The 26,901-nt window shown below is 37.7% G+C and overlaps 1 long non-coding RNA gene across 2 annotated transcripts; it reads left to right on the top strand.

The window, feature by feature from the left end:
- Positions 1-5,961: 5,961 nt before the first annotated feature.
- LOC123789252 (uncharacterized) lies at positions 5,962-19,809 on the top strand. Of its 2 annotated transcripts, XR_015724006.1 has the most exons (5): positions 5,962-6,237; positions 12,544-12,749; positions 12,853-14,679; positions 15,162-15,335; positions 15,685-19,809. It is a non-coding gene; the product is annotated as an uncharacterized LOC123789252 (long non-coding RNA). The 2 variants fall into 2 exon arrangements; XR_015724005.1 differs by having other exon boundaries at positions 12,544-14,679.
- Positions 19,810-26,901: the final 7,092 nt, after the last annotated feature.

Here is a 26,901-nt window from a genome sequence, read left to right on the forward strand (position 1 = left end):
TTCATGAGAACATAATAAGTCAGTGAACTTGGGAAAACAGTGCATGAACAAAATGAGATAGAAACAGGGAAGAAATTAAAAAAAAAAAACATTCTGGAGCTTAAGAGCACAATGACTGCAATGAAAAGAATGCAGTAGAGAACTTCACCAGCAGGCACAATTAGGCAGAAAAAAGGATCTGTGAGTTTGAAGACAGATCTCTTGATATTACCCAGTTGGAAGAAATTCAAGAAATTAGAAGGAAAAGAGTGAAGAAAGCCTACCTGTATTATGGGAAACCAACAAGCAAAATAATATTCATATTATGGGACTCTTAGGAAGAGGAGAGGGGGAGAAAGAGACAGAAATCTTATTTAAAGAAAAAATAGCTGAATTTCCCAAATATAGAAAACAATATGGCCATTTAGGTACGTGAAGGTCAAAGATTCCCCAAACACACTAAACACAAAGATATCTTCACCAAGACACGTTATAATTAGGCTCTCAAATATCAAGGACAGAGTTTTTAAGACAGCAAGAGATAAAAGAAGTATCAAATACAAAGGGGTCCTGATAAGGCAATCAGTAGATTTGTCTGCAGAAAGCTTACTGGCCAGGAAAGAGTGGAAGGACATATTCAAAACGCTCAAAGAGAAAAAACTTATCGAAAGCCCAGAAAAATTGTCATTCAGATAAAGACGTTTCCAAACAAATAAAAGCTTGGGGAATTTCTCACCAATAGGCCTGCCATACAAAGAAAATGCTAAAGGGAATTAAAGCTGAAATTAAAGGACACCAAATAGCAACATGAAAACATATGAAAATATAAAATTCACTGGCAAAGGTACATATATAGTCAAATTTAACTCTAATACCCCAACGGTGGTGTGTAAATCACTTCAAACTCTAACATATAGGTTAAGACACAAAAGTGTTAAAATAATTACTACAATATTACATTAATGGACACACTATGTAAAAAGATATTAATTGGTACATCAACATAAATTGTGGGGGGCATGTAAATGAGTAGAAATTTTTAATGCAATTGAAGTTGTTATTAGCTTACAATAGAAGTTCGTGACTATAAGATGTATTATAAAAGCTTCCTGGTAACCACAGAGCAAAAACCTACTAGAGACAAATGATAAAGAATGAAAGCCCACTAGTACAAATCATCATCAACTCACAAAGCAAGATAGGAAGAAAAGAACAAAGGAACTACAAAATGATCAGAAAGCAATTAACAAAATGGCAATAGTAAGTCCTTACCTATCACAAAAAATTATTCTAAATATAAATGGCTTGAATTCTCCAGTTAAAAGACACAGTGACTGAATGAATTATATGGTGTCTATAAGAGACTCTCGTAAGCTTTATGGACCTTCATTGGCTGAAAATGAAAGGAATGAAAATGATACTCCATGCAAATGGAAACCAAATGAGAGCAAGGGTAAACATACTGATAATATAGTTTAAAAAGACAGTAGGTCAAAAACTGTAACAGGAGTTAAAAAAAATCATTATTTAAATGAAAAAGAGGTCAATTCATCAGGAAGATATAGCAATTGTAAACATATAGGCACCCAATATTAGAGCACTAAATTATATAAAACTATTAATAGAGCTGAAGTGTAAAACAGACAGCAATGCAATAATAATAGGGCACTTCAATACCCTATTTTCAACAATAGGTAGATCATCCAAACAGAAAATCAATAAAGAAATAATGGATTCAAATGACACTTTAGACCAAATGGACCTATCAGACGTATACCACAACGTTCTTCTCAAGTGCACACAGAACATTTTCCAGGATATGTTACATGATAGGCCAAAAAACAAGTCTTACTAAAATTAAGAGGACTGAAACCATACCAAGTGTCTTCTCCTATGACAATGGTATAAAAGTAGAAGTCAATCATAGCATGAAAGCTGGAAAGTTCACAAATGTGTGAGACTAAACAACAAGTTACTGAAAAACTAATGAGTCAAAGAAGAGATCAAAAGGGAAATCAACAGAAATCTAAAAACAAATGAAAACGGAAGCACAATATATCAAAACCTATAGGATACTGCAAAAGTACTTCTAAGAGGGAAGTTTATAGTAATGAACACCTATATTAAGAAACAAGAAAGATCTCAAATAAACAAACTTACATCTCAAGAAACTAAAAAAGAAGAACAAATTAAGCTTGTTGTAAGCAAAATGAAGAAAATAACAAAGATCAGAGCATAAAGAATTGGAGACCAGAAAATGGCAATGAAACTATGAGCTGGTTTTTTGAAAGACACCCCCCTGCCAAATCAACAAACCTTCAGCTAGATTAACTAAGACAAAGAGAAGACTCAAATAAAATCAGAAATGAAAGAGGAGACATTACAACTGATACCACAAAAATACAAAGGATTATGAGAAACTACTGTGAATAATTATACACTATCAACCTGGATACCCTACAATAAGTGGATAACTTCTTAGAAACATACAAACTATCAAGAGTGTATCACGAAGAAATATAAAGCCTGAACAAATAACTAGTAAGGAGACTGAATTAGCAATCAAAACTTCCCAATAAAGAAAAGCCCAGGCCTAGATGGTTTTAGCAGTAAATTCTACCAAACATTTAAAGAACAATTAATACCAATCCATTTCAAACTATTCCAAAAATTTGAAGAAAAAGAAACACTCCCAAACTCATTTTACAAGGCCAGCATTACCCTGATACTAAAGCCAGATAAGGATGCTACAAGAAAAGATAATTACTGGCCAATATCCCTGATGAATACAGATGCAAAAGTTCTCAAAAAATATTAGCGGATTGCATTCAACAACACTTTAAGATGATCATTCACCATGATTAAGTGGGAATTATCCCTGGTATGCAAGGAAAATTCAACATCCTCACATCGATCGATGTGGTTGAGCCCACTTTAGAAACTGAAGGATAGAAGCCATATGAACATCTCAATAAATGCAAAAAAATTTTGACAAAATACAATTTTACGATAAAAACAGTCAGCAAATTGAGTAAGTAATGCTCCTCAGCATAATAAAGGCCATATACAATAAGCACACAGCTAACATCATGCTCAATAGTGAAACGTGAAAACCCTTTCCCCCAGATTAGGAATAAGACCAGGATGCTCACTCTCACCATTTCTATTCAACATGATACTGAAAATCATAGCCATGGTGATTAGGCAAGAAAAAGAAATAAAAACATCTATATCAGAAAGAAAAAAAAAATCTCTGCAGATAACATGTTTATATATATATATAACCCTAAAGACTTCAAGAAAAATCTGTTAAATAAATTTAATAAATTTGCAGTATACAAAATCAACATACAGAAATCAGTTGCATTTCCATATGGTAAAAACAAACAATCCAAAAGAATAATTAAGAAAGCAACCTCATTTACAATTACATTAAAAACAATAAAGTACTTAGGAATAAATTTAAATAAGGAGGTGAAAGACCTGTACATGGAACAGTATAAGACACTGACAAGAGAGACTGAAGAAGACACAGAAATGAAAACATATCCCATGTTCTTAAATTGGACAAATTAATATTGTAAAAATATGCACACTACCCAAAGTGATCTACATATTCAATGCAATCCCAACCAAAACCTCAATGGTATTTTTCACAGAAATAGGGAAAACTTTCCTAAATGTTTTTGAACTTACAAAATACCCTGGATAGATACTGTGATCTTGAGAAAGAAGAATAAGGCTGGACGCATCACACTTCATGATTTCAAACTATATTATAAGGGAAAGTAACCAAAACAGTAAGGTAGTGGCATAAGAACAGGCATGTAGACCAGTAGAAAAAATAGACTATACAGAAACTCATGCATATATAAACTAAGTTTTGACGAGGAAGTCAAAACACAAAATGAGTAAAGGATAGTGTCTTCAATAAATGGCGCCGAGAAAACTGGATATCCACATACAAAAGAATGAAAATGAAACTGGAACATTGTTTTATCCAACTCCTACAAATCAATTTGAAATGAATCAAAGACTTAAATATAAGACCTGAAACCATAAACCTCCTAGGAAGAAACATAGAGAAAATTCTTGACATTGATCTTGGCAATGATTTCTTGGATAAGACACCCAAAGCACAGGCAAAAAAAGCAAAAACAAACAAGTGGGACAACATCAAACTAAAAAGTTTCTGCATAGCAAAAGAAACTATCAGCAAAATGAAAAGACAATCTATGTAATGGAGAAAGTATTTGCAAATCATTTGCCTGAAAAGGGGTTAATATCTAAAATATATAAAGAATTCATACAACTCAATAGTAAACAATCTGGTTAAAAATTGGGCAGAGGATCTGAACAGACAGTGTTCCAAAGAAGATATACAAATGGCCAACAGGTACTTGAAAAAGTGTTGAACATCACTGATCATCAACGAAATGCAAATCAAGATTGTAATGAGTTATCACCTCACACCTGTTAGCATGGCTATCATCAAAAGATGAGATAATAAGTGCTGATGAGGATACGGAGAAAAAGAAACTGTTACGTGCTCTGTTGGTGGGAATGTAAATTGTTCCAACCACTGTGGGAAAAGGGTGGAGGTTTATCAAAAACTTAAAAATAGAACTACCATGATCCAGCAATTCTACTTCTGGTTATGTGTATAATAGAAACAAAAGCACTGTCTGGAAAGTTATCTGAACTGCCATGGTCATTGCAGCATTATTTGCAAGAGCCAAGACATGGAAACAACCTAAGTGTCTATCAAGGGATAGATGCAAAAGAAACTGTGATATATATCTATATATGTATATCTATATATCTATATATATCTATATATTTAAAGAACAATTAATACCAATCCATTTCAAACTATTCCAAAAATTTGAAGAAAAAGAAACACTCCCAAACTCATTTTACAAGGCCATATATATATATACACATATATATATATGTGTATATATATATATATATATATATATACTGATAGATATATACATATATATATACACATATATATACAGATATATGTACAGACATATATATACACATATATATATACAGATATATATACAGACATATATATATACAGATATATATACAGACACATATATATATACAGATAGATATAGATATATAGATATCAATATATACACACACACACACACACACACACATACACACACACAGTGGAATATTACCCACAACAGAGAAGGAAATCCTATCATTTTTGACAACATAAAGGACCTGAAGGCATTATGCTAGTTGAAACAAGACAGAAATAACAAATGCTGTCTGATTTCATTTATATGTAGAATCTAATAAAAATGGAATTCATAGAAACAGAGAACAGATTGGTGGTTGCCAAAGGCAGAAGATGGGGGTGTGGGGGGGGGAATGAATAAAGATGGTCAAAAGATACAAACCTGCAGTTCTAAGATGATTGTCAGGGATGTAATGTGTAGCATGGTGAATATAATTAATAATAAATAGCATAGTGTATTTTTGAAAGTTGCTAAGAGAGTAAATCTTAAACATTTTAATCACAACAACAAAAATCTTTACCTATGTGACGTGATGGATATTGCCTAATCTTACTGTGGTAACCATTTCACAATATATACGTACATCAAGCCATTATGTTGTACACTGTAAATACACCACACAGTTGTACTTAATTGTATATTATACAATTACAATTGTACAATGTAAATATAACATCACATGTCATTTATATCTCAATAAAATGGGAGACAAATCCCTTGATTTTTAAATGTTGATTAAAATGTTTAATTATTTCAAGCCAAATAAAACATGTCCCATGGACTATATTAATCAGTATAAATTAATCTACACATTAATCTATATAAAATAGCCCAACACAAAAATCAGTGGCCTTCTGACTACTTTTCATAATGTGAGGTCCAGCACATTGTTAACTACAAGAGGGAATTTTTTTTTTTTTTTGTAGTTTTATTTTACTCATTCATTCAGTTATGCCTTCAACAGTCTACATGAAAGATCTTGTGACAGATGCGGGGCTGCTGAAGGTGCCAGAACACAGAACCCCTCAAAATAGGTCACTTTGGCATAAGGATTATTTTGAGCTAAAGGTTCTTGAAAAACAGCAGGAGCAAGAAGGTCACACTAACCTTTCCTTTTTCTTCCTGAAAGCAGGAGATGATACTCCAGGGTGAAACTGCCCGCCTTGTATTAGGAGAAGAAAAATACCCTAATCACGAGAGACAGAGAGCTGAGGTAAAGAGAAATCGATACAAACAGACTTTGTCAAAATATCTCTTATCTTCCTCTAGTCTTTGTTCCTTTTTCGCAATTACTACTCTTTGTTCAACCCAGTGCATACAAGCACTTGCCTGCCCCTTTCTGCTTTTTGGGTGTTCATTTTCTTGTGGAAACTGCTACGTACATCTAAGATAAAATTTGTATTTTTTCCTCTTGAAATTTCCTAGGAAAAGTAATAAATGGGTCTTGATATTTATAACAAACTCCTTTCAAGCACACCTGAATTTATGTTAATGAGGTGATTTTCAGAAAACACCTAAGAATGGGGGCTGGTTACCAGGGGAACCAACCAGGTGATTAGAGGATTAGACCTTTCAGTCCCACCCTCCCCCCACACCAAGGGAGGGGAACAGGCCTGGAGGTTGAACCAATTGCCAAAGGGCAATGATTTAATCAATTGTGCTTATGTAATGATGCCTCTATACAAATCCAAAAAGACAGAGTTCAGACAGTTTCCGGGTTGGTGAACCAGAATGCGTCCATGTGTTATGCCCAAAACTCTGCGGGGCCAGAGGCTTCGGAGTTTGGGACTTGCCACATGTGCATCTAGCTCTTGATTCATAGCCTTTAATAGCCTCTGTAATAAACCGGTAATCTAGAAAATAAACTGGTTTCCTTGGTTCTGTGAGCTGTTCGAGCAAGTTCATCAAACCCAAGGAGGGGGTCATGGGGTCTGATTTACAGCCAAGCAGTCAGAGTGCAGGTGAACAAGTGGGGGGCAGTCTTGTGGGACTGAGCCCTTAATCTGTGGGGTCAGATACCATCTTCAGGTGGAAAGTGTCAGAACTGAGTTACATTTGTGCGACTCTTGGTCAGTGTCTACCAAGAATTAGAGAATTGTTTGGTTGTATGGAGAGAAAACCCTCACACTGGAATTGATGTCAGAATTGAAATGTCGTCGGAGCGTGGCTCTGTGACTAATGAGAATATTCTCTCTGGTTTCCGCAGCTGGGGGCACAGGTTATTGGACTTGTATCAGGTGGTTAGTTAGCTGGCTAGGCACCCTGAACACAAAATGACAAGCAGGATTCTCTTTGCCGGACCATGCCAGTTCACAGGGGAGTTTGTCTTAAGAAAGGGGTCTCGGTCCATAAGGGCCCTTTGTCATCTCTACCTCAGTTGCCTTGCGAGGTCATACAAAGTCTCATCCTACTATTGCCTACCCAGTATCACAGATGAGCAGGTCTGTGACCCGACCATCCCGTTCATGGGAGATCCAGAGAGAAGTTTTCTCACAAACACCAACTATTCTTACTAACCGTGACAATGAAGGTCTTTACTTTCGTAAGCTATTTGTTAGGAGTAACTCTGGATCTTGGATGGGGCTGCGTCTTTAGCCTCTTCTTTAAGGAAGCCTCTTGTGTCCATAGGTAAATCATGGAGAGGCTTACTGCTTCGGAGTCATATGGAAACAGATGCACCTTCAGGGCGCCTGGGTGGCGAGGTCTGTTGAGCATCCAACTCTTGCTTTCAGCTCAGGTCAGGATATCAGGGTTGTGATCTCAGTGTTGTGAGATCAAGCCCCGCGTCTGGCTTCATGCTCAGCATGGAGTTTGCTTAAGATTTTCTCTCCCTCTCCCTCTGCCCTGCTCCCTCCCTCTCTCTCTCCCTTTCTCTCTCTAAAATAAATAAATCTTAAAAAAAAAAAAGAAATAGGTATACCTTTGAAGACTTTTGCTTTTCTATCTAAAAGGAATTTTAGAGAGCTCTCATCCTAAACGAATATCCTATTAATACCTATGGGAAGATCTGATTGAAAAAGGTGGAGAAAAAGAAAAAGATATAAGAGAATGCCTTGGATGGTTTAAGATTTCTTTGACAAGATTAGGTGGCAGAGATCAGACTTAGAGCAAAAATTAAGAAATGCAAAAGATACTCAAGCAAGCTTGAAACCTACATAAACACTGAGAGCTCCCCAGCACGCCCCCCCCCAAAAAGTTTTGACAACGTCACTGAAAACATGCAGGAGAGCTCAATTTATGTTCCTTACTCTAACCAAACCCCACTGATTCCAGGCCTGTGCATATTTTGCCCGTGCCGCATGACACACACAAGTCCTTGGATATCCTACACTTAAAGAAAACAATTAAAAGGCAATAACCCTAGATATCTGATAATAGGCAAATGTACCTCTGAATTCCTTCTTAGAGAGATCCTACATCCTTTCTCAAACGCTTGGAGATGTAACTGTAAATATTCTAGAAGGTAATTCTTGGCTAATATAACCTCTGAGACAAAAAGAAAAAAAAAAGGAAAAAGAGTCTTATAAAAAAACAAAACTGCAATTTGGTATTTCCACAGGGTCTCCCCACCCCAAATTTAGTCCACAGCCTCCATAAAATTACCTATCAAAGGCAAATAAAAATCTTAAAAGCCTTTCCCATAAATACTGGTAAGAAGCTTCAGCTGTTACTGAGCAGGTAAATTTAGCTTGTTCCATCTGCCTAAAAAATGGAATTTAGATGAAGTAATCATCATAACAGTAATTACGCAAAGATGACATCAACTCATAGAAGTCAGGTATAAATACAGAAACAGAATTTACTAACTCATGGCTGAGATTTAAAATGAAAACTGTAAGTTCTGTAAGCTCTCTGTTTCCATCTGCCTATATGTTTACGGATGTCTCTATGTACGTACGCATATATGCATGTGTGTATATGTATTTACTATCTCTGGATGTTATTGCCAAAATTAATTCATAAAGGAGCTCTGCTTTAACTGGTTTTAAAAATAATAAATGCTTATATGAAGTAAATATTTTAAAAACTCTCAGAAATATAGAAACTAACCCAGATGGTTTCCAAGGTCATGTGGTCTGGGATAATCTTCAGTAAATAAAAGCTAGTTTAAATTTGTTGGTTTAATAAAAACAGATGTCTTTAGAGTTGTTAGCATTAAATATAATGCAGACTTAGAACTTTTTCTACCAAGGTTTACTAGTCAGATAAGCTTATGTTATCTCTACTAGGTGTTTAAGTTACAGGAGTTTAAATTTTCAACTTAAGAACAAAATGTACAACAAAAATAAATTGTTTGATATATGTCAAACACAGCAGTAAAAAAAAAAAAAGGTTGGGGATAGCTGTGTATTTTAACTTCTAGGTTCTTTGCTTCTCAAAATTTTTTCTGATACTTGTCTCATTTGTCAACAAGAAAAATATGATCATGACCAGCATTGCTTAAGGTCTCATGAAATTTTCATGAGTAATTCAAGCAAAATGGTTAAAAACAAATAAATTAAATAAATGTAAGTAGGCTAAGGTTTATAAATGAACTTTCCAACAATAATTATGTTTTACAATGTGTCTACCTAAAAATATTTTCTAAAATATTTTTAGTAACTTGAAATCTTACAGTTATACTAAATTAAATTAAATAATGGATATTCACTGAATATCTAGATCATTTCCAAGTAGGATAAAATACTGAAATATTAATTGCTAAATGTATAGTTTACTTACCTTTGGCTTCTTATTTGAGAAAGGAAAGATATTTTGGTCACTAAACAGGTTTTTCACCACATTTATACTATGAGGAATCATATGCCTCTGGAAATTATGAATTGCTTAGTCATAAATTTGATAATCTACAGAATGTTGGTAGGTGAGAAACAGTTCATAACTACTTAATTCCTGGTTTTCACTGGAAATTAGGGAATTCTAATAAATATATGTAAATAAAACTACTAAGAATAATGAAGGTAGAGGGGAAAAAACCATATGCAAAGTTTCAAGAAAAATATGATGTGTTTGTGGTAAGGGAATTTATGAGCTGTAAACAGTGTGTTTTGTTAAGGAAGAGTAGAGTAATTTTGTCCTAGTTAAGGATATTTAAATGTGGTTTAAAATTTAAAAAGCGGAAAATAAAGGCTAAAAAACTTAACTGGATATAAAAAGAGAGAGAGAAGAGAGAGTCTTGTGTGGTCAAGCTGGCTAAAATTTAATGAATTTATTAAAAGGGTTTTTAAAAAATGAGCTTCAGTATCAATACTGTGTCTGTGCCACACTAGAATTTAATTTCCTTTCTCAGTTGAAAGAACAAAGTTTTCCCAGATTGTTGTAAAAGACTTTCTTTGCCTGTCGAATAATCTGCCTAGAAAACACAGAGTCTGTGTTTTATCACAATAATTTCCTGTGCTTCATCTAGTCTTTATTGGGTCCTTGATAATTTGAGAAAACAGAGTCTTCTCAATATTAAAAGAGCTAAGGTTTTCTTTACAATCATGAAATCTTCAATACTTAACTTTGAAATCCTTTATTATCACTTTGTTACACAGATAGCTAAGAATTGTTTTACAGTGATCTGTGATCTTATTTGATCAAGTGTTCAAGGCTTTTGACATTTTTGACAAACTTCCCAAATCAAATTGTAAGTAAACTCCTTTTTACTTCAAACTGACTTCGAGACTGCCCAGAGGTCCCTGGAAAATCTCAAAAGAATGTGTTCTCTGACCTTGTAAAAAAGAGAGATGTGAACTAACTAGGTTTATTTAATATGTTAACATACATGAGAAACACTATCACATAAGAAGTAATGTAAAATCTTCAGATTATATTTGTATGGGCATATGTTACCAACATAAAGTTTTCAGAAATTATATTGTATGTAAATTGAATTATATCCAAATTCATAGAAATATGTCAAAGTCTTTATACTGTGTAATCAGGTTTATAATTCCAGTTATAATCCGAGAATGTTGTATGCCAAAGAAATAACCAAATTTCTTTGTCAATTGCATTGCAATGTACTCTCACCAGATCTTTAGCCATGTCTATTTTTGCATCTTGACATTCAAAGCTTTTATTTTCCTCTGATGCTTTTCTGAGAGCTTTTCCAATCAACTACAGGCACAAAGTGCTCCACCTTGAAAGAGATTCATAGAAAGGACTCGGACAATTACTGTAGTGTCCAGGTTTCTGGTAACTTCAAAATCATACCAGGGAACTGGATAAGAATTTCCAGAATTCTAAAAAAGAAACTAATGAATTCAGAAAACTGCTAACCCAAGATCAAGAAGAGTAAGAGTTGATTATATGGGACTAAGTGAACTGATGAGGATGATCCAAACTTCTACTGGTTCTTTAGTCTTTTGTGTTCCAGATTTGAGGAAATGTTTTTTTTTTTCCTTTTCACTTAAGCTAACTGTAACTTGCAACAATTTAGTAGACTATACATTTGTAAACAAAATGAAACATTTCTTTTTCTCCCTAGCTGATCCCTCTTGAATTCAGAAACTCTTATTGAATATTCTTATTTTCATGGAAATATAATAATTTACATAAGTTCAATAAGAGTCTGTTCTCCTTCTAATAGGACACAATTGGAAACATCCGTTATATTACCAAATCTTTGACAGGAATGTCATGTTTGAAAACAATGTGCATAGAATCAGATATGACCAGATTTAAGAAACTAGTTTTGATGATATGGAGCCAATGCTTACAAAACTGTCTTAGAAAACTGGCCTGGTACCTGGCTTACCTGGTTCTCGGGCTTAAGGGTTTGTAAAGAAGGTCACTGCCTGGCAGGTCCAGGAACCTCAAGGTATCTTGCAAACCTAAAGAAGAATTCACCCCAATCTGTAGGTAATGAAAGTGAAGTCAGGTGGCATGTTTCTAATGTAGCTTCTTAGCCTCAAAAGGCTTTTAAAAGTCCAGTCTGAGATTCCTCATGAAAAGTTCCAGGAAAGCAGACTTAAAAAGAGCCTATATGGGGGCGCCTCGGTGGCACAGCAGTTAGGCGTCTGCCTTCGGCTCAGGGCGTGATCCCAGCGTTATGGGATCGAGCCCCACATCAGGCTCCTCTGCTATGAGCCTGCTTCTTCCTCTCCCACTCCCCCTGCTTGTGTTCCCTCTCTCGCTGGCTGTCTCTATCTCTGTCAAATAAATAAATAAAATCTTAAAAAAAAAAAAAAGAGCCTATATGATTGATAAATCACTATTGTTGCTGCACATTTGTAAATCATCGGACCAACTTTAAGGAAACTAGACTTATTTTGCAAACAAATTAGTCTTATTTAGATCATCTTTGATAAAAATGGGAGTGATCGTAGGGCAAAAATTCTACGTTTCAATAAAAACCATAGCATAGCCTTGTGGGTGGTTGAATAGTGCCGTGGTCACGGACTTGGAGCTTTTCTTCCTCTTTGTAAACTGCCTCCTGCCACTTTGTGCGTTTTGTCAGTAGGTAACATTCCCCTTTTCCTCTTATCCTCCTGACTTGACATCACTGAGAAGTGTAACTGCCTTTTTTCTGAAGCCGGACAAACAGGCTGAGTGACGGGACATGAACTTCAAAGAAACCCCCACAGCAGATTATCTACAAGTGACGTTCATCCCTGCTGCTTGAGGCCACTCAGGAAGTTCATCAGAGCACCTGATGCCATCACCAGAAACATTCAAACTGCAAACCAAAGAAAATTCATCAGACTGCCACTACCTGTCCTCATCCTACCATCTAAAGAGGTTTTGAGCCCAAGATCTAGACATCTTGACTGCCCTCTGAAATCAAAACTGAGCTTGTCCTTTCTTCTCATCACTAACCTTTGCTTTTCTTTCGTTTCCATAGAAATGCTCCTCATAAAATGCCTGATTACGCACACCATGTGGAGGCCTAATTTAGATGGGCCTTCTGAAGACACAGCTGTTCGACTGCACGGACCTCTTCTCAGGATGGAGAGACCAGTTCAGTGAGATATGAAACAATCTACCAACTCGGCTTCTGGGCTGGGAGACTCCTTGGGGAAGTTTCAAAGGGAGAGCATGAAGGGTATCAGAACATGCCACCCCAAAATATGCCATTTTAACATAAGGGTTATTTTGAGCTAAATGCCCTTGAAAGAAACAGTAGGTGCAAAAACACTGACCTTCCCTTTTTCTTTCTGAAAGCAGGAGATAAAACTCCCAAGTGAAAGATACCCTCTCTATGCCAGGAGGAAAGAGTCGTTCTTACACCAGAGACAGAGAGTTGAGGTCAAGAGAAATCTATGCAGATTTTGCTAAAATAACTCTTATCTTCCTTTAGTATCCCCGCGACATCTTTGTTCCTTTTTCACAAGTACTACTCTTTGTCCAAGCTAGCACATGAGCACTTGGGTCTTTCTGCTCTTCAGGTCTTCATTTTCCTGTGGAGACTCCCTTGTACGTGTAGAGTCAAATCTGTATGTTTTTCTCCATTCATCTGTCTTCTATCAGTTTAATTCCTAGGCCAGCCACAGAACCTAGAAGGGCAGAAAGAAGTTTTTCCTCCCCTACTCTATGCAGTAGAGAATGAAGGTTGTGTGACTATATGACCTGTCATATGTAGGTGTCTTATTTCTGTTGCCTCCACCTTATAAATTTTCGATTCCCAGTCGTCAGACACCATAGCTCTTTAGTTTTAAACATGGTATAGAGCCTGATTTAGGATTGTGGAAATTGCAGGCTCTTCATACACTATTGATTGATTTACTTATCTTTTGTGCTCTGTCTCTTGGAGAGACATGAAAACTTTTTCATTCTGTGGAATAACTGGCTAGAGTAAAAGAAAGGGTCAGTCTCATTCTCGCATCCATTCTACTAGAATTAAAGCCTCAGCAGATGGTATAACTTTAAACGTGACGATGCTGAAAATGTCACCCTTCAGATTTCCATCTAACTCTGGGGAATCTCCGTGTTTTTTGCTGTCTTCACAAACTTTGCTGCCCAAAACAGAACTCACGTTCCACTTGCCCACTTTCTCTCTTCATTCCCCATCTCAGCTGTGGGTCTGAGATGGGGAGAGCTCCTTCCCTCACTACTGGCCCAGGTGAGTCACAGAATTAGGAAGCAACAACGAGCGTGACATATATCAATGTCAGGCTGATGGAAAAAAGCTGGCTTTCCAGTATAATCTAATGTGTGAGAAAGACACAGCACCCCTGAAGACCATAACAACTTCCAGGCACAAACAAGTCACTCCGTTTTTCAATTTTGACCTTATGATGGTGTATGTGTCAAGGTAGGCAGATAGAACATATTATATTCCTGAGTTGTATTTATTTGATTTATAACTTTTGATCATTTAGATATATGAAGGATTCCATTCGGACTCTCACCCCAGTTCCCATAAATTTTAGTAAGGTCAAAGTGATGCTACTTGTGGAAGTGACAATTTCCTCCTTGAACCCTGTGGCACTAGGGAGAGGAGACTCTTGCTTGTGAGAGGTGTCTGAGGCTTTCTTTTCCAGACTCTAGGGGATAACTAGAGAAAAACAAAAGCAGACAATAGTGGGAGTAGGACTGCCCAAACGATCTTCCTCTCTGCTCCATCTTAGGTTCAAAAGCTTCCCATAATCCTCTGCTTAGTGGCAACATTGAGCAGAAGAGCGAGGATGGCTGGGATAGAGTCACACAGAGAACAGGAGACTGTAAAAAGGTATATGACCCAAGAGATGTTTTGAGACTTGCTTGCTTTTTGAGAAAAGAGCAGTCTAGCAAAATGGAAGCATTGGGAGGAAGACCTGGAGGTGGTGGGGAGAAAAGAGGAACATGAGGCACAGAAAGTACATGCAAGCAGGGTGCTTTCCCGGGGCCCAGGGGATGCCCCCATGGTCACATCCAGAAGATTTAGGCAGTGTGGTCAGTGCTTTCTTAAGGTAGAAGGGATGAAAAACCTGGAGAACATGTGTGTATATGTATGTGTTTGGCAGGTGGGAGGCAGAGACACTGATTTTCCATCCCCATCTCCTCTATCCCTACTGTTTAGATTTTCTCGCCGGAAATTCTGGTAAAGAGCTGCTTGACTCTGTGTGTGTGTGTGTGTGTGTGTGTGTGTGTGTGTGTGTTTTTCTTAGGCAGGATGCCCATTAGAAGGTGAAACAGAGTAGTCCCGTAATCGCTGCTTCCTCCTTCCTCAAGACCAGGCATGAGAGACCCATTCTGGTGAAGACCTGCACATCACTGGCCCAGAGAGGAGAAGCCTACTGGGATCACAGGTCTGAAATGCAAAGTTGACCAACCTTCCTCTCTGCCTCCATGGTCCCCGAAGTGGTGCATTGCCATCTAGAACGACGTGCAAGACCATCTATCAAGGTACAAAAAAATCAGAATTTCTATTTAAAAATTTTCTCTTTAAAATTTCTGTTCTTTTCATCATTTACAAAATGTATGACATACTGGTACACTACTAAACACATCCGGAGAGCATGCTCTAAATTTCTTTACTGATGGTCTAAACAATCAAACATTTTAAGACCGTGGTTCTAGTAAAGTTCAAGCTCCCTCAAGTAGCCCTGGCATGATTAGGCTAACACATGCCTGCCTTTCATGCTGAGCGGTTCCAAACTTCTACAGTTCTGGCACATACCAAGAAGTGAGGAAAGCAGAGGGCAGGACAAGAAGAAAGCTAAGCAAAGACCTTTCTCCTAATGTCTATTTTCAGCTTTTTCCAACGGGGAATGCACCACAAAGTGATCCCACCTTTCGGCAAGGGGGCCAAGCTTTTTGACTGCCTGTTTCAGGGCCCCCGAGGCCCTTCACGGAAGGCAAAACCTTCCAGGCACTTCCAGGTGAGGGAGCTCCATCAGCTGAAGGTAATTCTCTGGAGAGGCTGCAGCTCTGAGCTGTTAGCATCTGGCTTTCATGGCAGCTGGGAATTTGGTGTGGCCCATCGGATTTAAGGGGATGGGGCGGATGAAGTACCAACAGCACTGCTGTATTTTGCCACATCGGTATCTACAAATCTGTAACGAGCTTTACAGAAATGATACTCATGTGAGAACACTGCCATTTTATTCTCCGTCAACACACTAATTGTAAACTTAGCAACTTACAGTCTTGTGTTCTCTTTCCTTTAAACAGGGTTCTATTTTGGTTAGCTAGTCTTTCCAAAACCTGGCTTTTTCCCCCCCTAAATACTTTAGTCTCTACGTCTTCCTTTGTACCTGGATAATTTCTTTTCACCTTTAAGGTTTATCTCAGATGCCAATGTCTCTGGGAAGCCTTCCCTGATCCTTCTAAAGCTTTTTCTACTACTCGGTTCTCATCAACACTTCGTATATTCCTGCATCATTACGTCGTAGGATTACCCCACTGTGTGACTGAATCTGTCAGGCCTCGGTCAGGAAAACAGACACCAGGCCATGTTTTCTGGGCATACAGGATTTGCTGGGGGGAAAGAGGGGCTTACTCGACCTCTGGCAGAGCTGAGGAAGTCATGAAGGCCGTGAGCCCGGGGTAGAGACGCCCACACTGGAGAAGAACTGGCGGCAAGGCACAGTGCAGGTGGGTCTCAGCAACTCACCCAGATGATGCTGCTCCGAGAAGCACTCTCCTGTCCTCGGGGCACCGCAGTGAGCCGGTGGTCCCCCAAGAGCTCACCAGGGAGCCACTCTGAATCCCTCATCTGCCCCTGAGACTGGCTATGGCTGCCTTTTGAGTACACAGCTCCTCTTCCTCTTCCACTTCCAGATCTCCAGCAACTTCCTTTTAGCGGACGCTCCAATCCCAGGGAAGGGGGTTTTTGAGAGCAAACCTTAAAGGAGATGGTGGTGATGTGGAGCTGACAACAGATTATCCAGCACAGGGTCACATGGTAGATTATGAACTCCCTCCAAGCTCCAGAATGTACCTCAATCATCTTTACATTTTGCGCTTAATTTCAGTTCCTGGGAATTAGAGGTGCTCCGAAATGTTCATGAAGCGATTAAGTGAACGAGAGGACAATGGCTCCCTGGAATCCATGATTTGGGTTGTATTAAAAAAGGTGCTATGGGGGAGCCTGGGTGGCTCAGTCAGTTAAGCAGCAGACTCTTGATTTTGGCTCAGGTCATGATTTTAGAGATTGTGAGATGGAAACCTGCTTGGGCTCAGGGCTGGCGTGGAGGCTGCTTAAAGATTTTCTCTCTCCCTCTCCCTCTGCTCCTCTCCCACATTCTCTCTAAGAAAAAAAAAAAGATGCTATGAAAGATCAATGGTCACCTCCAAAGAACATTTAATTTTTTTTATGATTTTTTATTATGTTAGTCACCATACAGTACATCCCCGGTTTCCGATGTAAAGTTCGATGATTCATTAGTTGCGTATAACACCCAGTGCACCATGCAATACGTGCCCTCCTTACTACCCATCACCAGCCTATCCCATTCCCCCACCCTCTTCCCCTCTGAGGCCCTCAGTTTGTTTCTCATAGTCCATAGTCTCTCATGTTTCATTCCCCCTTCTGATTACCCCCCCCTTTCTTTATCCCTTTCTTCCCCTACCAATCATCCTAGTTCTTATGTTCCATAGATGAGAGAAATCATATAATTGTCTTTCTCTGCTTGACTTATAAGAACATTTAATTTAATTGTTTTTTAAATTTTTAATTGAAGTATGACATACAATATTATATTAGTTTCAAGTGTACAGCAGTGATTCCATAATTATATATGGTATGAAATGCTCACCACACTTAGTTACCATTTGTTACCATACAAAGTTATAATATTGTTGACTGTATTTCTTATGCTGTGCTTCTCATCCCTGTGACTTATTTATTTTATGACTGGTAGTTTGTACCTCTTGTTCCCCTTCACCTATTTCACCTATCCCTGTACCCCCTCCCCTCTGGCAACCACTAAGTTGTTCTCCATATTTATGGATCCACTTCTCCTTGATTTTGTTTGTTCATTTGCTTTGTTTCTTAGATTCCACATGTGATTCATAAGGTGTTTGTATTTCTCAGGCTTATTTCACTAAGTATAATACCCTCTAGATTGATCCATGTTGTCTCACGTGGCAGGATTTCATTCTTTTTTCTGGCTGAGTAATATTCAATTGTGTATATATAGCACATCTCCCAGAAGAACTTTATATTTGGTAACCTATGGTAGCGATAGTAGCAATTCAGGATTATATGTTTCCGAAGGTGGCAGGAACGGTCACATTTCTGAAATCTAAAATCCTAGATAGGAGGGAGTCTTCACAGCCAGGGTACTGGAGCTGGTAAAGCACGGTAGGTCAGAGAGCCCAAAGTGCACAAATGACGTCTGCAGGACTCTTCAGTTCTTTCTGGTGCCAAGAACTTTGTGCATATTAAGGAGCCACCACTAGGTGGCACTCTTGCCTGTTTGTCGTAGTAGGGTCATCGATTGTTTCCAGACAGGGAATTGACGATGATGGAGGCAGAAATGTTACAACTTCATGAAAGCAATTAAACTGTCCCTCAAATTATAACTATAAAATTAACGTCAGTTGACATGATATACACACTACTTCAAACAAGAACCACTGCAAACAAAAATCCAAGAGCCTAACATCGTTCTCTAGCACCTTCATCATTTCAGAGTTACCATACAGCCGCGCTAGAATCTTGTTCACGTAAGTGTTCCCAGGGGCTCTTCTCCCCAGTTTCCCTGTTCTTGCTTCCTATGAAGGGGGTAGGATTCAGAGCCTTATTGTTTTCTGAGGCAACAGAGGGGGGTAGGGCAAGCACTTTTTCCCCAGCAGGTGGGGAGGCCCTTAGATTAGTTCAAATTATGGCCAAGAAACCCTGATCATGATAATAAAGGTAAAATTGTTACAGCATGTGTAAAAAATGCTTCCCTTTAAGATCTAAAAATTTCTAACTAAATTAAGGCTTTCCCTAGGACTTCCTACATTTTTTTTAAAGTACAACGTATTCATTGAATAAAACCCAGAAAATAAAGATAAGCAAAGAGAAAAAAGACGAAAAATCATTAATTTTGGCTCCAATAAGCAATAAATATTTTAGTGAATGTTTTCATGGTCCTTTATTAATCATTCACTTACATGTATGATTGACTTGGTCCACACTTGATATATACGCTATGTGCCAGACAACGTGCTAGCTATGAGTTTGCAAAGAAAAACAAGAGAGACAGGCTGTCTCTACAAGACATATATAGTACCTCTCTTTCTCTGTATCTTTCTGTAATATATATATGAGTATATAAACATATACATTTTACAGAAAAGGTATTATATTAAACATAGTGTTTTGTGACATACCCGCTTTTTTCCCCCTTAATAATATACTTAGAATATTTTCCAGGCCATTAATATTTTTCAAGGGCATTATTTTTAGTTCACAATATTTTATCTTCTATTAATAGTATTTAAATCTAATTTTCCTGTTCTTAAAAATGTGAGTTATGTCTACGTTGTTACTACAAAAAATAATGATTCAATGAACAACCTTGTAGCTAATTTTTGTTCTCAACCATAATTATATTCCCAGTCTAAATTCCCAAAGGTAGGGTTGATGGATTAAATGAATTGCGAAATCTGAAGGCTTTGATGGCTATGGTTAAATTTCCTCCATAAGGGCAACATCAATTTTTGTCTCTATTCACTCATGTTTTTGAATCCTCACCAATACTGAATATTTGCACTTAAATAAAGTTTTCAATTCTATAGCTACAAGTACTACTTCTTTGTTGTTTTGATTTATATGATTTATGCTCACTGGATTATTAATGAGGTAGAATATATTCTTTTCTGTTATTAACCATTTTTCTTATTTTTGGATTGCTTGCTGATTTCCTCTGTCCAATTTTCTAATAGTTTTTTTTCTTATTGATATGCAGGGATTCCTTATACATTAAATTTATTAATCCCTGAAAATATGTTTCTAGTTTGTCATTTTTCTTTTGTTATTATTATGTTTTAGCAATAGAATTTAACTTTGTAAAGTCTCTTTTTTTTTTTTTTTAAGATTTTATTTATTTATTTTGGGAGAGAGAGAGCACGCACATGAGGTGGGGGAGGGACAGAGGCGGAGGGAGAGAGAGAAAGAAGCAGGTTCCCCACAAGAAGCCCGATGCAGGGCTCAATCCCAGGACCCTGGGATCATGACCTGAGCCGAAAGCAGACGCTTAACTGACTGAGCCACCCAGGCACCCTTAACTTTTTAAAGTTTCTAAGTTTAGCCCCTCCATTAGGCATTAGTTAGCAAGAAATAGAAGTAGAGACAAATATTTTTATGGTTCTTTATAAATTATTCTCTAGATTCAGCTCTCCCTTGTATCTTTGGTTTAGAATGTCTCTAAGCATTGACCATACAATAGGGAAATTATTTATTATTTATTGTTTATCGAGAAAGAGAGCAGGACAGTTGCCTCAGGGATCATTTTGAAATATATGGGGAGCATTTTTGATTGTCACATGACCGAGAGATCCTAACTGACCCTCAGTGGGTGGAGTCCAGGAAAGCTAAACATCCTGTGATGCAAAGAATAATGAGAAAGTATTCTTCCCGAACGCCAACAGAAGCTCTCATCTGGAAACACTGAGTTAAACTATCATCCAGGGATATCACTTAAAAAATGTATTTTCTTGAAAACATTATACCAAAACATGTTTCTCGTTGACACGGGAATATTTTCTCCATACTGTATTTCTATATGCCAACAATGATTTGGAACACATCGATTTCCTGCCCTAATAAGAGGTAACATAGGCTTGAGCTGAGTATGGGCACCAGACAGATTCAGCAGAGGGAGCTGAAATACATGAAATGGATTTGTCAACTGAGAGTAGTAAAGTTCCAAAAGAATTCTACTGGGGGCCACACCTATTCCCATCCTCATCCTACTTTCTATTCTACATTCTCTAGTAAAGATTGTGACCTCAGGGCTGCCAATGGTACTGTTTTTGCTCAATATTATTCTTCTGTTTGCTCTGCGTGCTGTTCGTTCCAATGTCAATGTGGAGGGCAGGAAATAACCAAGTCTGTTTTTATCTATGAGTGCATTGTTCCCTGGAAATAGAACTATTTTGCTCATTTGAAATCGCCTTTGATCAAGCAAGTTGGTAGAAGCCAGAGTTTTTTTGCTGTTGTTGTTGCCTGCAGATGTCAGTGATTATTAACTTGGCATTTTGAATACAAAGTGTTGGTTTTACCAGCCTCTATCTAAAGTGCTATCTTAATAGCAAAGTTTATTGTGTTCTAATAAAAATTAGTAAGAGTTACACACTACCTTGGAAGGAGGGAGCTGAATTTATATGCTTAACATGATATCATTTAAAATATTAGGCAACCAGACATGGAACACAAAAGGCTTATTAAATCGACATATGAGAAACATTAAATAGTGACAAAAAAGTTTAAGAGCAGGATTTGTTATTGCGGCCACACTTAAGTAATGCATCTTGGAAAATGAGATCCCAAAATATAAATTAGGATAAATTTTGTGCTTTAAGTTTTAGCTCCAGAGCAGGATGTGGCAGTAATGGGTGATTGTTCCTCGAAGACATTGGCAAGGTACATTCTGGAATGCAGACAACAATGTCATCCAAATGAAAGGAATCATGAGAAAGGCAATGGGAATCAGACTTCAAACACCATCTTCCTCTTATATAAGCTCTTGGATAATATGTGCAATTTTAAAGTCATAAGGAAGATATAATGGAGCTGCAGAAATCTGGGAAGAGTCTGCTAAAATAGTCAAGGGAAATGAGTAGGAGTCATGTGCCTGTCGACTCAAAAGGTGGAGTTCACCATAAAGAAGTGAGACTGTGATAAGAATCATTTTTTCAGGGTCATCGGGCACTGCTTCACCTTTGAAGGGGTTAACCTAGGGCATTTAAAGAGAAGTGTTGCTTTCCACTGCACATTCGTGGAGTCTGCCTACGGAGAGTTTGTAGAAAATGGAAACGCAAACATGTTTAAGGTGAGGTACCCAGACATGTTATTTTCTAACACATTACAAAGGGATGAAAATGGAAGTTTTGGGAATACATCCTTGCTCTTTTAGGCTGAAGGAACTGAGTGAAGATAGCTCTACTTTTCTACAAACTACTCTTGGTTATGTGACAGACCGCTTGAGCAGGAAGAACTTCACGTCAAACTCAGTAACAATACATTCCTATTTTCATCAGAATTACAGATCAGTTTAGAAAGAGAAATCCGAAGCATTATACTATCATGAAAATGCATAGACATATTGGATAGTCTTATTGGAGGTACTTAAAGGAGGCTGGATAAGATCCTTTTATAGATAGGAGAGATCTGTGCATTAAATGCAATGACATTAGATTTGTCATTCTATGACTTCTTTTAAAAGAGAGGAAAATGAGATTCAAGATGATGAATGGAAAACAAAAGGATTATAAATGGGATGAACCCAAATATGAAATGTTCTTATTTGGCAAAGTTATCTGGACAGTGGAGCTGCTGACTTTCTTCATTTCCTTTGTTTCTCTCTCTCCAAGCCAAACTTTTCTTATTATTCATTCAGTAACTATCAATCCCTGCTCTAAACCGGCATTATACGCCAACAGTAGTCTCTCAATACATGTTTATTTAGTGGGTAAATTATGATAGTTGGTGGTAAGACAAAGATCAAATCATAGTTTCCATCCTCACAGGGGCAGAAAGGAAATAATGAGCAAGAGAGGAACAGAATGGAAAAGACGGGATACTGATTTACTAAAGAAATAACTATAATATAATGTGCTGTACATTTCCTTAAGTCCTGATTCAACATCATTCTACAAATTTTGAAATGTGGTTTTATTTTCATTCTGTTCAAAGTACATATTTCCCTTTTGACTTCTTCTTCAACCCATGAGTTTCTTAGATGTGTTTCAGTTTTAAAATATTTGGGGATTTTTCCTAATTTAATTCAATTCTGGTCAGAAATCATTTTGCATGTTTTGAACCCTTTTAAATATATTGAGGGTTTTTTTGTTTGTTTGCTTGTTTTTGGTCTGTTTTTAAATTAAAAAAAATTTTTTTTGGCAAATAACTACAGAATGAGACTCTTTGGATTTGGATAGTCATTTTGTATATTGTCAAGTTAAGTAAAACTAGCTGTTGTAACAACCCCCAAATCTCAGTTGCTTAACGTAATACGTATTTTTATCTTTTTCGTTGTCCAAAGTGTGTTTGGTCGGCAGCTTTTCCTGTGATGATTTAGGTACCCAAGCTCCTTTATTTAGTGGTTCTGTCATCCTCCAGGGTAGTCTCAAATTGCCATACTGGAACAAACCTCTGCATTCTGTTGCCTAATGAGTAAAGAGAAAGAACATGGAAGATCATAGTAGAAGTTCTAGAAGTCAAGCCTGGTATGCTTTAAATTTCTTCTGCCCTCTTTCCATTATCTGGAACCCAATCCCATGGCCTAACTTCATAGTAAGAGGGGAAGGAAATGTTGTTTAGAGGTGTTCTCAGGAGGAGGAGAGAAAACATGGGTATTGAGAAGTGCTAGCATTCTCTAGTGTGGTACATTTAGAATGACTGGAATGAGGCTCCCTTCCATAAAAGGCATATATTCCTCAATTTCTTAAACTTTCTGAAGTTTTCTATTCCAGTCATGTCTAAATAGCTCATCTCAGGATACGTTCCTGTATAACTGCAGAAAATTGCATTGAATTCCTGATAAGATTTCAGTTTGTCACCCATAATCCAAGAGTTTTTTCCTTGCTTTTGATGTTTCATTTTTGCTACTGCAGGTTGTCCCACTTTATGATAAACATGAGCAGAGCTTGCTTTCTTCATTCTTTAAGACCACACCAACACAAGATAGATGATGAATAGTACTGATTATTAGCAAGGCATTATTGAAGACCTGGGTAGACAATCAAGAAGGAATTCCAACACGGAAAAGAAAGGTACTTGACATTGCTGTTTCAAACCTCCAGCCAAACCCTGCCACAGAAGCCTGTCACTGGCAATTTCTCTCCAGGTCTTAGGATCTGGCCTTTTGGCCTGCATATGGAGGCTATTCTAAGTCCATTTCCCAGTTTCTTCTCTCTCTCCTCCTAAAGTCCTCCCCTAAACCAACAAACCAACCAACCAGCCAACCAACCAAACAACCAACCAACCAACCAACCAGCAAAATACTTGGCTGCCAGAAGAATCAGCAAAATACTCACTTTAAGAAAATCAAAACTATTGGCCAACCAATCAAATAATAAGAAAGACAATAGGAAATAAGTTTCTCGGCAAAGGGAAATACCTTTTTACCTATTATGCTGAACAATTTCAACTTCCTTTAGACTCAACGTTTCTGATACAGAGTAGTCTTTGGTATTGGCTTTGTCCATTTAAAAATAAATAATTTTTCTCCCTATCAAGATCCCCTACTTCCTAGGGAAAAAAAACTTTTTTTGGTCTTTGCAGGGTTTTTTTGTTGTTGTTTGTTTATTTGATTCCCTCCACCATTTTTTCTGCATTATACCAGTGGTATATTCTAATAAGGTTCTCATAACTTTAGGAAATTGTGAAAAAAATGAAAAGAAATCTGATCTTTCAAAGAATCATTAAGAGTAGACATTCTCAACCTTGTCTGCACATAAGAATCACGGTGGGGGGGCATCTAAAACTCTTACTCCTCCAACCATCCTCCAGAACAGTTAGATTAGAATGGGGGGGGGGGAGGGGGGTTTAATATCAGTGCCTTTTTTTTTTTTTTTTCCAGTTCTGCCTGTGATTTCAATGTGTAGCCAAGATTGAAAGCTACTGGATAACAGATCCATTCTCAGTTTCAAGGAGTTAACTTTTAGATGATGGTCAAATTGGAACAAGATATATGTGTTTACAGAATTAGAGAGCTAGGTGTACCTTTAGAGTCATTTCTCTTGGGAAATAGCCTACAATTCGCTCGGATTATCACTGTTTGAAGATCCTGACACTGGGATATAATACATTGGCTTCCAGATGAAATTAGGTTGCTGTTTTCTCTGCAAGCAATAGCATCAACCGAGGTAATCACTCGACTGTCAGATTTGTACATTCAAACCTGGGAATGAGTCTCATTGCCAGTTTAATTTTATCTGTGGCTAATTAAAACATTTCACAATAAACATAATTTACAGTAAAGGAAATTTTGCTTAATTTCCCATAGCCAAGATTATTAGACTGTTGGTAAAACTTTTAGAATCAGAGGTATGAAGAAAACCCAAGAATGATTAAATAACTTTCCAGATATCCTAAACTCCCAGCCCACCAGGTATATAACTGTGGTAAAAATAAATTAATTTTCTGGGCCCAGAGTTAGCTTCTCAAAATAGTGGAAGATGCTTGAATTTTCTGAATTCTACCTTTGTCACAATACAATAGATGTTTATAAAGGAATTGGAGAATTTTGTACACATACGCAATAGGTACAGAGTTATTGCCTTCAAGATATATTTTTACGCAACTCTTACTAATTAGAGATTGGTTGCATGGCTGACTTTACTCCATCAGAGGTTCCTATTCTTATTCTGTAACTGTCTGGGGTAGCATTAAGCACTTTTTTTTAAGTTTAAAAAAAAAATTCTTTTTTTTTTTTTTATCCCATTTCATTGAAGCCAGACTCTTCACAATCTTCTGATTTTGTGGGAACTGGGGCGGGGCGGGGGGGATATAGGGTGGGGGCAGGGAGATTGAGGGGAGTATTGTGAAGTAGGGAGCATGACAGGTCAGGGAGATGTCAAGGGATGTGCATCAGCTGACACTCAACTGAGCAAACCCGATCAGCTTCACTTCATCAGGAATCTCCGACCCATCACAGCCTGAAACCAACTTAAATGTCAAGGTTTTCAAAGCTTTGGGATCATCTACCAACTTCCGTAAATTAGCAGCCACTATAACTACATCATAACCATCAACCAAGCCAGCAGAGAAGAGCTCCTGAGATAGGCCATCTGCCGTATCTCTTCCTGGAGTAAACTCAAAGCATATGTCATTACGTTCCTTTCCGGAGTTTCTGAATCTTAGAACGAGGTTCACAGCGCAAGAAGCTTCTCAGGGTAGGCGCCGAGAGTCCTGCACAGAGAGGGACTGTATGACGCTTTTCAGGTCATCTTTGACTTTTTATTCTCCTCTATCCCCTAACTCCAGGGTCACCAAAATAAATAATTTCTCACTTTGGAATGGCTTTCAGATATTTTGCATTCTCTACCTTTCCACTGCTGCTTTTTGTAGATGAGGTCTTTATTATTGAACTTCCTAGCTGGTACCGCAGCTTTCATCAGCCTTTCTCATTCCAATTTGCCCTGTTCTTCTATGAACTTTACCGTCTTGGTCACCACGTTCAGCAAAGCCATGAATTCTAAGCTCCTGTTTCTTCAGGCCTTTCATAAACAGGATATTCTCTGACTCTCCAACCCATTCCTACTATTCCGGCACCCATCGGTGTTGGCAATGCAGATCTTCCACAGAATAGTCTCAAAAGAAATTCTAAAAGGGTGGTGGTGGTGGGTGGTACTTTAGTAATTATGAGTTATCTTGAAAATTGCTTTAAATGCAACGCTATCCTCTGAAGACGCAGTCTAGTTGATTTACAAAAATACAGTTCGTCTATTTCCCCTAGAACTGACTGCTCTGCGCCTCGGGTCAATAACTCTGCCGCTTGCCTCAGCTATAAAGGTATGAGAGTAACTCCTGAACCCCATTCACTCCTTGTGAGCAGTGAGCAGTCCAAGGAGATGGTAGCCAAATAGACGTGGGGTTCCTGCCAAGTTAGTGAGTTAAAAACAAGTTACTTTGTTTTTGAAATTGAATTGGAGCATGCAAACCTGATCCTATTCAAAGATCAATTTCTCTCACCTTCAGGAAGATGCTAATTAGTGGGTCTGCTTCTCCCCTTCCAGCTGCTTCCGCTCTAAAGAAATGTCCCCCCCCCCCCCATCTTCAACCCCCTGCTGAAGGCTAGGCCCCGGTGATCAG

This window comes from Ursus americanus, chromosome 3 (assembly GCF_024610735.1).
Source record: "Ursus americanus isolate L20-20 chromosome 3, mUrsAme1.1.p, whole genome shotgun sequence".
NCBI lineage: Eukaryota > Metazoa > Chordata > Mammalia > Carnivora > Ursidae > Ursus > Ursus americanus.